The sequence below is a fragment of the Ambystoma mexicanum genome, chromosome 11, assembly GCF_040938575.1.
Source record: "Ambystoma mexicanum isolate Mex_15411 chromosome 11, UKY_AmexF1_1, whole genome shotgun sequence".
NCBI lineage: Eukaryota > Metazoa > Chordata > Amphibia > Caudata > Ambystomatidae > Ambystoma > Ambystoma mexicanum.
Genome location: NC_090934.1, coordinates 927,305,793 through 927,321,018, shown reverse-complemented (window position 1 = coordinate 927,321,018; position 15,226 = coordinate 927,305,793).

The following is a 15,226-nucleotide window of genomic DNA, read 5'->3' as shown; positions in this document are numbered from 1 at the left end:
GGGAAGCTTGAGAGCAAAGTAGAAGAGATGCTCATCCAGTCGTTTTTTTTCTGTGCATTTTTGTCTTGTGGTATGTTTTTTCCACCAACCATAAATCTGTAACTACAAGTCCCAGAATGCAGAGCAAAATCAAGGACTAGATGAGCAACTCCAAAACAACATGGCAGATGTTGACGTGTATGTTGTAAGTGCTTGTTTGGTTGCTTGCGAGCATCCCTCTGTTACTCGAGGGCGATGTAATGCGAGGTGGAAATTTCCACACCACCACAGTGGGAGAGCATCACCCCTCAACAGTCACAGGCGACAGACTGGATCAGTTGCTTGGGGCAAACATTTTACAGCGTGCATGCAGGTTTGGTTTCTTCCATAGATATTTGCGTACAATTCGTATCGGAGGCGTAGTGAGGGGAACACGAGATCCAGAAAGGGCGATTTCTCTGCCAGTGCAGGTGGCACACATTTCACTTGGGGACTCAGCGGGGTAGTCCCTACGAAGCGCGCATCCTCCAATGAAAGAATGCCCTGCACTTCAGGAGCAGTGGCTGCCTGCCTGGGGCACGGAGGAATGTCATGTTTTCATGGTACCATTAAGGGTTCAGGCAGGTACTGCCTCCAGAATTCTGCTGTAAGGGATGCCCCACGGGGGTTGGGGCGGGGTTATCCCTTTGGAAGCTCAGCTCATCCACCATTGATGTCACATATTTTGCTGCTGAATTGTCAATTACTAGCATAACCTGAGAACAGTGGGCTAAGTCTGTGAAAAGACATACAATCCTATTGCATAAAAGTACCTCTAGGGACATTAAAAGTGACTGTGTCAAACGCTTCTGTTTATTTAAGCCCTTGTCCTCTAGGCAATAAGAAGCAGGCCCTATAAGGAAGAGACAACAGTATCAGGGCAGACATGAGTGAGCGCAGGAAGCTTAGACAATCAGCCTCCCCTCCCTAACTGACAGCTGATAACATTTTTAAGGACGCTTGCTGAGAGCGGTGAGCCTGAAACGCTTGAGTAGTAGCCTGCTGCTCGTGCTCTATGGTAGCTTGTGAATGCATGGGTTTTTAATGTTCTGGGAGTGTTTGAGGCACATACAGAGGAGAGCCTTAAGGTGGCTGACTAGGTGGGCACAGCGTAGACTCTGCTACTGCTATTGTAATCAACAGCCACAAACTTTCCGTCGATGGACCCCAAATGCCAGGATGACGCAATGGCTGTGTAGAGTATGGATGCTACTGTCCAGGCATGCCATTCAGTCCTACAAGAAAATCATGTTACTGCCGCCATACTCAGCACATCAACCACCCATCCTGGATGTGCAAAGACCTTTAGGGCCTAACTCACAGAAGCGTGAAAAACGTTCTGTGAATCAGGCCCTTGGAGTAAGTGGCTGTGTGTGTGAATGCTTCAGATGAGTCTAGTCAGCATGCAAGTCAGTTATCTCTCTCTTTGGAACACAATGTTTAAATGGCTGCACCCCAGAAGCAGCCTGTGATCCGGTATTTCTCTGCAATAAATAGCCTGTTTGAAAGTTGATGAAACACACTTTCCATTTGCAGGCTGCCAGCCACTCCCAGTAAAAGAGCAGGGAATGTACATCCACGTGTTGCAACTTTGAGCAACTGAAGCAATGGCAACTCAGCGAGGCAGGCATCCATTAAAGGTAGGGCAAATGTCGCATTAATTAAGTGGTTAAAAACTAAAGTAATATTTTAGCTTAGTTTCCCCCCTTTTCAGAAAATGCCTAAAATCCCACCTTAGTAAGAGGATGAACGCATGTGAATGCCAGTAACAGCATGACAAACATATGTTTCCATCATTACTGACTATATAATGAATTTCTTTATGCATACACCATAGTACCAGCTATTCTCAATACAAGCTGCTGTAAAATACACCATCACACTTGCACACGTAAGAATAGTGTACCACCATTAATATGTAAAACTGAATGCTTTTTTCATATTTCGGTGGGTTTTTTGGACAGTAAATTGCACATTTTGTAGGCCATTTTTCCAAAAATTTCAAGGTGGGAGAACCCTCCCGCACCCCCCTTTGGGGGGTGGGCTCGTGCGCTCGCTGCTAAATTCGCCATGGGAAATTTACGCCCCACTAGCTTTCAAACTCCCCAGCCGCCACTGCTAATTATAAAAAAGAGGAACTGGACCCGAGGTAATCCCCCCCTCACTCAATCTCACATTGCAGAAAAATGCCTTTAATTCCAATTCAGTGTTGTTCAAGGATGTAAACTGAGAGGGCACAAAACTGAGGCCCTTCTTGAGTACCTTCTCTTCCAGATCAGTCAATTGACAATCTGATAAACTAAATAAAGAAAACTCTAACGGGGATACCCCGTTGCCGAGTGTTGAATGAATGTAGCCGCCGTACCAAGGGACCGCTTCCTCTCCGAGGTTGGCCTCATCCACGTGGCTGACCCTGTCCTAAAAAAATTGGCGGGGTTTCCACTGGTAGACGGTGCATTGCTGGAATACCATGCATCATCGCTAAAAGAACTGGTGTCAGAAAAGGTAACCCAGCTTTTGTTGCTCTGGGGTTTGTTAAAAGGCCGAGCGTTCCAACGTGGTGGCTGATAATCCACTGACAGGTAAGAATACACCTTTTCTTTAGAGAAATTGCTAATGTCAGTTTTTAATTTGTTAGATTTCTTATGGAGGTTGAAGTTTTTGAAAGCTTCCTGCTAGTTATTCACAGCATTCAACTTATCCTGTGTGTCAATCAAAGGATTGTTTACACCTTATGCCTCTTGCACATCCAATTCCTGCTTGTATTTATCTGACAACCGTTCTGCAGTATTGATAGTCAATAACATTAAGTGACGATTGCATTTCGTGGCTATAGGACTGAAACACTTTGTATTCTTGGTCATAAAGAAATACAGCTAGCAGAGTTTGAATTTGAAGTGCTAATGGAATTAAATTGGACTTTAGGTACTCTTTTAATAAATGCCCATGCAATTCAGTTCCGAAACCTTTCTTTTTAGAAAAAAGTTGGCTGTGTTTGCGATGGGTAAATAGTCAAATATTGAGGAACCGCTGTATTTGAGTTTCAGTGAAGCTCAGGGTTCCCAGATGAGACTATTGTCTGCAACAGTTCCCATTTAACATCTCCACAGTGTTCATGGCCTATACAGCAGCCTTGGAGATTTTATCAACAAGGATCACTATGGAACCGTTTGATAATCTGGTCTTGTTCCAAAATGGCCGGCATTCGCCTACCCTAAGTGCGAACGTCATTACGTTTGCGTCCGGACCGGCGGAACGTAGCTTCGGCAACAAGTACCCTGAAGAACAGTTAGGCAGTGCATTGCAACTGCCTTCGTTAGTTCCTGTATGTTGTTTAGTTTACTGTATCTTGCATGGCATTCTGCGCTCTCCGTTCTACCTCTCTGCTTAATTCTTCCCATTGCCTTGCCTTCGGGCTTTGCGGCTGCTTTCTCCCTCGCTCCTGGTTCTATTCTGCCTGGCACCCGATCTCCTCGCTCCCTCTGGGTTCTCTCATCTTTGGCTTTCTCTATGGACTCTCTGGTCAGCATTCCTGCCTTGCCTTCGCTATCTGTATTCCTTTGCCTATCCACCTGCTACCTGCAAGCTCATCCCACGTTGATTTGAATCGGCCGCATTATTCTTGACTTGTCTTGCTACAGCTCCAGCACACTACCACAGCAATAGGGAACGGAGCACACTACGTACAGCAAGGTTCCACCCCCCAGTGGGGGGGGTTTCCCTTGAGACCCAGCTCTCCGGGTGGCCTCTGTGCCTCTCAGATTCCTATACTGGGATGGCACAGTGGCGGCTTGGAGAGGAAAGCCTTATCTCTTCTCACCAAAGGACAACAAAACCAAGAAGATGAGACCCAAAACTGACAGTTTGCAGCACCTAAAAACGAAGAAGGATAAAGCCTGTATGGAGCAAGTCCATGAACTGTGGCCGCTGTCCAGGGCCTTTCCTTGGCAGTTCAGAATTTAAAGACAAAACGTGGTGTTACAACAAGCATTGCTACAGCGAGAACCCACTGGGGAGGGAGGACAATACCGGGGTCCTACCCTGTAAAAATACAGTGGTGAGCCAAAGAGGATCAAGGAGTTCCTGGATGCCTGCACTGTGTCCTTCACTTTCCAACAAGCATCGTTCCCGACTGAATGTTCAAAAGTGGGCTTAATTATTTCCCATCTGACTGGGAGCGCCCTCTCCTGGGCAACACCTTTGGTCGTGTTTTCTAGTCCCCTGCTGGATGATTTCAAGGGGTTTCTGGAAGCTTTTTCCAGCATTTTCGACTGGCCAGAACTCACATATACCAAACAGGATAACCTCCTAGATTTCACTCAGGGAGGCATGGGTGTCTTGACTTTTGTGACTAAGTTCCAGCAAATGGCTCACCAGACGCCTTGGCCAGAAGAAGCCTGCATCAGCCTATTCAGGAGGGGCTTGGCAGAAGAGCTCAAAGACGAGCTTGCGTGTGTGCCTAGAGGTTTATAGTCATAATCTCGAATACAAATATGTCGAAAGTCATAATGTCGAAAAAATAAAGTCGAAAACAAAAATTTCGAATTTCTTTTTTTTGTTGATTTTTATTCGAAATGGGGGGGGTTCCCCCCCAACCTCCCTTTTTTTTATGTTTTACCTCTTTTTTTACCACCGGAACCCCAAACAAACATGTAAATAAAAAAAAAAAAAATCGACATTTTTGTTTTTCGACATTATTGTAATTCGACATTTTGTTTTCGAGATTATGACTGGACACCGTGCCTAGACCCCCTCCTTTGAAGAATTGGTAAAGAATTGGTAAAGTTGGATTTGCAGATAGACTACAGAAGACTGGAAACCCGAATCCTCATGTCCTGCCACCCTCATCAGTATCAGAGCCTAAAGCCAGCAACAAAGAAGAACCCATGTAAATAGGTACAGCCATGGGACCATTGTCAGAAGGAGAATGATCCAGGCGCAGAAGGCTTGAATTATGCATGTACTGTGGGTTGTCTGATCACTTGGTACGCGTCTGTCTTGTGGCCCCTGTGGGGAAACTGGGAAACGCCAGCGCCCGCTCGTAGTGGAGACCTAGTTGCGGGAACCGAGAGCTAGTCCCCAGGTTGAAGACACCAATGAAACCCAAAGTACCAGTATGCTTATAGTATGATCCACTTAGGTTTTCCAGGACCGGAACCCATGGAGACATATGCAATGGTGAATTCCGGAGCCGCTGGTGTCTTTATGGACCTTAGTTGGGCACAACGCATGAAGATTCCAACAGAAAGGAAGGAACAAGCTATACCAGTGGAAGGGATCGACGGATTACCCTTGAGTGGTGGACCCATTGAAGAACATACAGTCCCTCTGGAGATGTCCATCCAACAGCACAAGAAAACCCTCGCCTTTGATCTTATACGCACTGCCCACTATCCAGTGATTTTGGGGATCCCCTGGTTAGCCAAACACAACCCCTTCATCAACTGGTCAACACACACTTTGTTTTTGGGTTCCAAACAGTGTACGCGCTCTTGTCTCTCGACCAACAAGGATGAAAAGACCATTCTTTCTTCATTGCGGACGTCTGAAAAGCCTACAGTGGCAGAAATGTTACAAGCCAAGTATCTCAGATTTCAGGAAATCTTCGGTACAGAGGACAAGAAGTTCTTGCCACCACACCGACCTGACGATTTGTGCGATAGATCTGCTTCTTGGTGCATCAGTTCCCTTCAGGCGCATGTTTTCACTCTCACCTTCGGAGAAGGTCCCCTTGAGATGGTACCTGGATGAACACCTACATAACAGCCTAATCACTGAATCCAAGTCCACGGGAGGGGCGTCCCTGTTTTTTATACCCAAGAAATACACCAAAGAATTGAGACCTTGATTAAACTATAGGGGATTAAACAAAGTCACGGTAAGAGACAAGTACCCTTTACCTCTAATCTTGGATATTTTGGAAGCGGTTCAGACGGCTAAAGTTTTTACGAAGTTAGACCTCAGAGGGGCATACCATCTGATCAGAATATGAGCAGGCGATGAATGGAATACTGCATTTTGCACACCATTCGGACATTACCAGTACCAAGTTATGCCTTTTGGCTTGGCTAATGCGCCCACGCTCTTTCAGAGATACATGGACCATCTTTTTGCATATCTGTTGATGCATACCGTCGTCATCTACTTAGACCATATCTTAGTGTTTTTCTACAACTCCAGAGTAACATGAAGTCCATGTAAGACAAGTACTGGAATGTCTCTAATGGTTCATAGTGATAATACCGAATTCAAAAATCTCGAAAACAAAAATCTCGAATACAAAAGGCCGAAAAAAAAAATATCGAATTTTTTTTTCAATGTGTTTTTTTCCAAAATGGGGGGGTTCCCCCCAACCCCCCTTTTTTTTCATTTTTTTTTTATTTTACCCCTTTTTGTTACTTACCTGACCCCAAAAATATATATAAATAAATAAATAAAAAATTCGATATTTTTTTTTCGAGATTTTTGTATTCAGGCTTTTTGTCATTCGAGATTTTGTATTCGAGATTTTGACTGACCACCGTCTCTAATCCCAGCAATTAAGGGTCAAGTTAGGATACATCCTTTCAGACCAAGGAATCACCATGGACCCCAGGAAGATAAAGGTCTTACTTCAAATGCCAGCTCCACGTAGCATCAAGGAACTTCAATGGTTTTTGGGCATGGCCAAATTTTATAGGAAATGTATTTCTGGGTTTTCTTCTCTTGTGTTGCCTCTCACTAAACTCCTTAAGAAGAATGTTCAGTTTCTCTCGGGAAAATCCAACCAACAGGCCTTTGACCAGCTGAAGTTGCTGTTCACCTCAGCCCCCATATTAAGACAACCGGATTACCATCAAGCTGGCATTTAAAGACTGGAGACACTTATTAATTGGGGCACCCCATCCCACCGAGATCAAGACAGACCATCGGAACTGGATGGCTTTGCAAAACCTCGAATCCCAGAACAGTCGGCAGGCGCGATGGGCACATTTCTTTTCCCATTATTCGTTTGTGCTCACCTACCTTCTGGGCACAAGGAATGTGATTGCAGACCATCTGTGCAGAAATGGGCCCTTTGAAAGAGACAGGCCAATTTGGGGTAAGATGTTTAATAACACGTTACAGGTGGAAGGAAGACGCCATCCCCCAGACTCCAACCTGCATTCCCAGCTCACACTTAAGGACGGTCTATACTACTTTAAGACCAGGATTTATATACGTACACCACAATTCTGCAAGAAGGTTATCAAGTTGGGGCATTATTCATTTGTGGGCGGACATCGCGGACAGAGAGCTACGATCAAGCTTATACAGAGGTACTTCTTGTGGCCCTCTCTCATCATCGATATCACCACCTACATCTCAATGTTCAGTTTGTGCCCAGAACAAGACAGAACGTCGTCTTCCAACCAGTCACCTATGTTCTCCCACATTGCCCACTCGAGCCTGGCAAACGATTTCAACAGACTTCATAGTAGAGCTACCGGAATCACAGGGTTTTACCGTCATAATGGTCACAGTGGACTATTTCACAAAGCTAGCACATTTCTCTTGTTTGAAGAAAATACCCACAGCGGAAGAAATGAGTGCTGTGTTCCTTAAGGATGTTTTTTACTGCATGGTTTACCCGACTCCATAATTTCTGACTGTGGAGTACAGTATACCTCCTGGTTCTGGGGAGCATTGTGTATGCGTCTCGATATCTCCAGAGCACCGTCATCTGGATATCACCCAGAGACAAACGGGCAGACCAAGCGCTTAAACCAATCCCTAGAGCAATACCTTCGGTATTTCACGAAATACTTACAGGACAACTGGGATACTTTATTACCTTTAGCTGAGTTATCCTATAACAATGCAGTACACTCAGCTCATGGAAAAAGACCCTTATTTTGCTCTTACGGATATAACCCAGGCTGGATTCCAAATCTGCCCTCTATTGTCACCCCTGTACCATCAGTAGAAGAAAACATAAGAAACTTACGAGACGTTCAACAAAAGATCTGTCAGGCCTTACAAGATGCTCAAGCCAAGAACAAGACCTATGCCGATCCCAGGAGGAGACAATCTGAGGTCTACCAGAAGGGTGATCTTGTGTGGCTCTCTGCAAGGTTCCTCCCATATAGACTACGGCCAGGCAAGCTGTTCCCTAGATATTTCAAACCTTTTTCAGTGGTGAAAGCCAATCCAGTGGCATACAAACTCAACTTGGCAACCTCTTGGCAATGTACACACCCCGTATTCCATACCTCTTTGTTGAAGCCTTTTCTTGGTAAAGACAGGAAGGATGTCATTCCCCCAGCTGAGGACCCTGAAGTGGAACATGAGGTCCATCAGATCTGTGATTCAAGGTACCATCGTGGGTCCTCCAATATTTGGTCGATTGGGAAGGTTATTCTGCAGCTGAAAGATCATGGGAGCCTGCATCCAACATTCAAGCCCCTCACCTGATTCGGGTGTTCCACCGAAACCACCACTGGAAGCATGGAAGCATGGTGGGGCCAACATAGGAAGGGGCATGATGTAACATCTCCACAGTGTTCACAGCGTATACAGCAGCCTTGGAGATTGTATCAACGAGGATCACTATGGAAACGTTGGCGAATCTCGTCCCATTCCAACAAGGCCGGCATTCACATACCCGAAGCGTGAACGTCATTATGTTCGCGTCAGGACCGGCGGAACGTAGCTTCGGCAACAAGTACCTTGAAGAACAGGTAGGCGGTGTGTTGCAACTGCCTTCGTTAGTTGTTGTCGCTGTTTTGCTCTGCTCACTGTATCTTGCCTGGCTTGTCGCACTCTCTGTTTTACCGCTCTACTTAATTCTTCCTGTTGCCTTGCCTTTGGGCTTCACGGCTGCTTTCACCCTCACTCCTGGTTCTATTCTGCCTGGCTGCCGATCTCCTCGCTCCCTCTGGATTTTCTCATCTCTGGCTTTCTCGTGGACTCTCTTGTCAGCATTCCTGCCTTGCCTTCACTATCTGTACTCCTTTGCCTATTCACCTGCTACCTGAAAGCTCATCCCACGTTGATTTGTATCGGCGCATTATTCTGGACTTGTCTTGCTACGGCTCCAGCACACTACCACAGCAACAGGGAACGGAGCAGTGGGGTGAGGGGTGAGGGGGGTTTCCTTTGAGACCCAGCTCTCTGTGTGGCATTTGTGCCTCCCAGATTCCTATACTGGGGTGGCATGGTGGCGGCTTGGAGTGAAAGGCCTTATCTCTTCTTACCAAAAGACAACAAACCCAAGAAGGTGAGACCCGAAACTGACATCACATCTTGTAATCTGGAGCCACTTGGCGGTCGAGTTTGCCTGAACTGGAATAACCGACGCAAAAAACATTTCACTTCTGCTGAACAGTCTGTGCTGTGGTGGTATTTCATTGAGTGCTTCTTCCATCTTTGTCGAAATGTAGTTTTCCCTCTTCACTCTGACCAGCTCCACAGATCTCCTCTTCCTCTGGTGTGCATCAATGTTTGGGAACCCATCAACTTGTATGTCCCTTTGAGGCACCACTAATGCTGGTGTATTCAGATGGAGTAGGAGACATAGCCCTCCCCAGTTCCGTGGTAGTTGCACGTACGCCTTGGATCTGCAGGCCCAATAGTGAACCTGAGGGACGAGTCGGAGGACCAACCAAGAGGCAAAAAGGATAAACAGGAGGGTAACGCCTAGGCAATATGTAATTGTACGGACACTCGTCCATAAGACATTTGCAAGTGCATGCGTTAAAAAATGATGACGTAAAAGCCGGTGGAAGAATGTTTAATAAGCAGGAACCATAAGTGTCAGACCTCTCGCGGACCACAAGAGGAGGAGGCAACCTATACCCCACACTAGAGTAGATTAATTAGGATACTAGTAGTTAAGTATCCTCCTGCTGCACCCCGATCTCTGGCTCCAGTACCGGAATAAGGGTGAGACACGGGGATGCCTGATCACCGAATCAGGCGCTGGGCAATTGTTGGGGAGGGGGGTGGGGTGGGAGTTGGGGTAGTTAAGAGGGGAGTTGGCCTACGGATATGCACAGGGGGGGAAAAAATTGGTGGATATAACAGGGGGAGGAAGAAAATGAGAACCATAAACTGGGATGGAGGAACTTAAATTACCAACCTGGAATGTCAGGGGTCTGAACAGCTACATTAAGAGAAATAAAGTAATGGCATACTTGAGGCGCCAGTAAATAGACATAGCTCTCCTGCAAGAAATGCATCTTACTAAGGAAGGACAAGATACTTTGGCACAGAAGTGGGGAGGGGTGACCCTGGGCTCAATATATTCAGCCTATGCCAGAGGGGGATCTTAATATGGGTGGCACCGTCAGATGTGGCACTGTCAGATGTGCACGCAGAGTGTACTCTCACTCTACGGCTCCCACAAACTTCTTCACAAGGTTAGATTATATGTTTACAGTGGAAGAAGCTCTGGAAGAGTTCAAGAGGGCAAAGTACAAGGCAAGAGTCTGCTCAGATCATGCCCCTCTGTTGGTTACGTGGCAGTTCCTTTCCCCCCGGGTTAGAATCCCGACATGGTGACTTATGGTTGAGGCACTTAAGGGTGCAGGTTTACGGGAACACCTGAGGGAAGAGGTGAAAGAATATTTCAAGCACAATACGGGCAGTGTGGACTCTGCGGGTACGGTGTAGGATGCCTTTAAAGTAGTGGTAAGAGGGGCGGCTATTGCAAAAACGAAAGGGATACATGATGTTATTATGCAGGATCTACAGAAGGCTGAAGAAAGACTAGAAGTTATAGAGCAAGCGGGGGGAAGGACCTAGAGTAGGCAAAGGAGGTGACCCGCCTGCAACAAGAATGTCGGGAACACTGGGGTAGGCTAAGTTACCTGTGCTATAGGAAATATGGGGAGAGACAGCATGCAGAAGGGGACAAGCCCGGACGGATGTTAGCCTGGCTGTACAGGAGTGAGAATAAACGAGAGACAATTAGAGCGATTGTGGGGGAAGATGGGTTATTGTACGAAACGTAAGAGGGAGTAAATTAATGTTTTTATGACTATTACAAGCAACTGTATCCTGAAACCCTAGAATGTGACACATCAGAGATAGAAGAAGCACTAACAGAAATTATTCTTCGCAGGCTAAACGCGGAAGAGAGACAAACTAGAAAGCCCCATCACCATTGAAGAACTAGAGCATGTGATAAAAGATTTACCTATGGGCAAGGTCCTAGGAGCGGATGGGCTTTCCGGCAAATTCTATAAAGAATATAGGGCGGAAGTACTAGCCGCACTGTTAGCAATGTGGGACGAAGCTCTAAACACGGGCATGTTACCCGGGTCCCTGAGGGAATCGATAATTGCACCTCTCCTTAAACCAAACAAACCGGTTACGAACTGTGGCTCATATAGACTCTTTTCATTACTGAATCAAGACGGGAAGATTCTGAGAGCATTGATGGCAAACCGGCTTAAGCCAGCCATCGCTAAACTTATACATGTGGACCAAACGGGATATGTCCCACATAGAAATATTACACATAGCCTGAGAATATTAAACCACATAATAGACTATACCCATAGAGACACGCAACAGTTAGTAGTGGCGTCGCTTGATGCAGTTAAGGCGTTTGACTCGGTCAGGTGGCCTTGGCTATTAGCAGTGCTGGAGAAGTTTGGTTTCGGACCCACGTACATCAAGTGGGTACGGCTGCTGTATAATGAACCGGTGGCGAGAGTCAAAACAGGCACAATTATAGCAGAACAACGGCAGTTAAGCAAGGGCACAAGACAGGGCTGTCCATGGTCCCCGATACTGTTCATTTTAGTGCTGGAGCCATTAGCAGTCTATTTGCGGGAAGAGTATGGGGGGGCTGGCATTGTCACACCGGGAGGGTGACATTTTATATCATTGTACGCGGATGACATGCTTCTGTACTTGCAGCACCCCAAGCCGAATCTGCAATACATCATGGATGTGCTGGAGCGTTACGCGTCTTTATCAGGAATAACTGTCAACCCACAGAAATCGAGTCTGTTCCCTCTGGGGGGATATGCTGGGAAGCCCGTGCACATGTTGCTGGTGCTACCAATCAAATAGGAGATAGACACATTTAGGTACTTGGGGGTGGACATTTATCATGATCCGAAAATGGAATACACACAGAACACGGTCAGAGCAGTAAACAAAATCGAGATCTCCATGTCTTTCTGGGCTAGATTGCCACTGCCCATGATGGGGAGAGCTGCATTACTGAAGATGGTGGTGCTGCAGAGTCTCCTCCATTACTTTGCTAATGTCCCGTTTGCAATACCGAAACCGTTTTTTAAAATGGCTGAATATTATATGTCGGAGCTTCCTATGCATAACTCGAGGTGCAGGGTGGCACTAGGGAAGCTCCAGAACTCGTATGAACAGGGAGAATAAAGGAACCAAATTTCGAGGGTGTTTTGTTGCTAGCCAGTTGCAATTTGTGTCCAAATGGCTATCCGATGAGCAAACACCAGAATCACGGTTACTGTAGGCAGGTAGCGATCCGTTTTTTCTGAAGGAAGTGATATGGATAAAAGACCCTTGTGCAACTTGCCCACCCTTGCTGTTGAGGCTGGTGTGTGAGATGTGACATAGAGCTTGCCAATTACAGGGAAACGTTGCACCGTATTCCCCACAGATCCCACTAGTGGCGCTATTAGGCGATAATGGGCAACTGAGGTCAAGTGTGAGGAAGCATTGGGAACAACATGTAATGGCTACGGTGGAAGATGTTCTGAAGGATGGTTTACCCAGGCAGTTTGCAGAACTGATAGAAGACACTGGTTAACCGGGGGCAGCACCTCATGTATTCATGCCTCCTAAGGAATCTTAGATGCAGATGGCCAGTGGCTGTGATGCCCTTGCAGCTAGACGAAACGATCGAGACATTTTATAATATATCGGAAGAAGGTCATGAAGTCTCGAGGATATATGAGCTGCTGATGTCCAAAATGGAAGATGCATTGTTGCAGACGAAGAGAGGTTGGGAGGCAGACTTGTAGGAGCCAATGTCAGAGGCAATGTGGAATAGGGCTATAGCATATCACAGAAAGCTGTAGAATGCGAGGATACACCTGAATAGGAGAAGACTAATGCCATATTATTTGCTAAGGTACAAAAGGAGGAGACGGTGGAACTGTTAAGTGCGAAGTAGGCTGGGGAGGGGGTGGGAGGAGCACAGACGATCAGGATTGTATACAAAATGTGACACATGTATGCACAAGTCTGTATGTTGTTGTGTTTAAAATAAAAACTGTTTTAAAAAAGTTAACTAGCAAACTTTCAGAGTACAGTAGGGGGACCCGTACCACCTTCCCCCCTGTTATTATGTCATCCTCTTCAGAGTATGGAACCACGGAGACAGCCCGAGAGAAGCCCTGCGTGTCAAGAGTTTTGCCCGAGAGCGGGAAATCCCCCTCGCTGATGCATGATTTTGTGGCACCCGAGTCAACCATGAAAATTAAGCGTTTATTTCCTATCTCTGCACCCACCAAGGGTTCCTCGTCAAGGTGAACTGTCATAGATAGTACTGGGCACGCAAGTGCTCTCTGTGGGCTGTCCTAGTCTGGATAGGTGTTGGATCCCAGGAACATGAACGGGTTTGTACCCATCACGCTCACCCCTCTGTATGGTACTATGGTGCCATTCGGTACTTTGTTAGATGTGTGCATATTGCCGCCTCCTTGCTGGGGTATGGCTGCTGTGGGTACTGTTGTATCTGTGGTGCTTGTGCCCCTGGGGGCTGGGGTGGGAGTTGCGTATATGCCTGGTCTATCTCATAGCGGGTGGAGGTCATCCTTGGTGTCAACATCTGTGGGGCACTCCGGGGTGGTGGTGGGGTGGGTATTGTACATGTTATATCCGCCCCTTGTCTGCTTCTGCCTTCCCTCAAAAAGTGTCCACACTTGCCGCAGTTCCAACACTGAGAGGAACTCACGCCCGCTCCTCTTGGCCCCATTGCTCCAAATCCACCTTAACCTCCCCTAAACCCACTGCTCCTACACAGCTGACCTCCTTGCTGCTACTCTTGGTTGGGGTACTGTTGTCCTCCTCCCCACTGCTCTTTTCTTCCTTCTGGCCACATCACTGCCATCTGAACCACCACAGAACCATGCATACCCCTGTTACCTCCGTTTGTTCTAGCGGTTTGTACAGCTACCTTAGCCAACTTCTTCTGCACTAGTTTCACCTCATTTGCCTACAGCCGCTGGGCCACTTCCCTTTCACGCTCCTTTATGCGCTTGCAGTGGTGTATAATTGTCTGTATTTCCACCCACCCCTTCGCCTCAATGCCTATAATTTTGGCTAGGGCCTTCTGTGTTCCTTTGGTAAACCCTGTTTGATGATGAAATAGATCCCAGTAGGCTATTGCATGATTAGGCAGGATAGAGAATCCGGAAGGGGAGGTGGGGTGGCCTATATCATAAGGGATTCACTATCTGCTTGGAAAATTAAGGATCACCTTATGGAAGGAATTGATTTCCTCCACATAAAAATTGGGATGAACACAAAAACCACATTGAATATGGTTCTTATTTATCGGCCTCCCTCTTGTCAAGGTAATTTTTGTACAGAACTTGCGGGCTACCTTCTCCCATTACTAAAACCTAATTCACGTTTTATTGTGCTAGGTGATTTCAATTATTGGCTGGGTCACCCAGACGACCAGACAGCACTGGCACTTCCGCAATCCTTCTCTGATCTGGGCTTCTCTCAAATAGTGCAGGTCCCCACTCACAATTTGGGACACACCCTTGATTGGGTAGCTGCTATTAATAGCCCTCACCATGATGTCTTTGTATCACCATGCCCATGGTCGGACCATGATGCAGTTCATTTCTCTATTACTATACCATTCGTTTCTAAAGTCCAAACAGTTCGCTCGGTGTCTGCTACACATCGCAATACCAAACTGTTAACCTTGGACAAAATTGAATCCCTGTCTACTCAAACCTTACAAATCCAAGAGACAGATAATCTTGACATTCTTACCAAGAAAATCTGTTCTAATCTTAAACTAGTGGCAGACACTCTCGCTCCCATAAAAGACAAAAAGAAACCGATTGAAAGGAAACTCACTAATCCTTGGTTTTCGCCCGAACTCCAATCTCTTAAAGCCCTCTCTCTCAAGCTATTCTATTCTTGGAAAGCCAATCAATCTTCCACAGCACTCTCCAACTATAAGGAAGCTGCAAAAAATTACAAAAGGGCGGTTATTGATGCCAAGAAATCC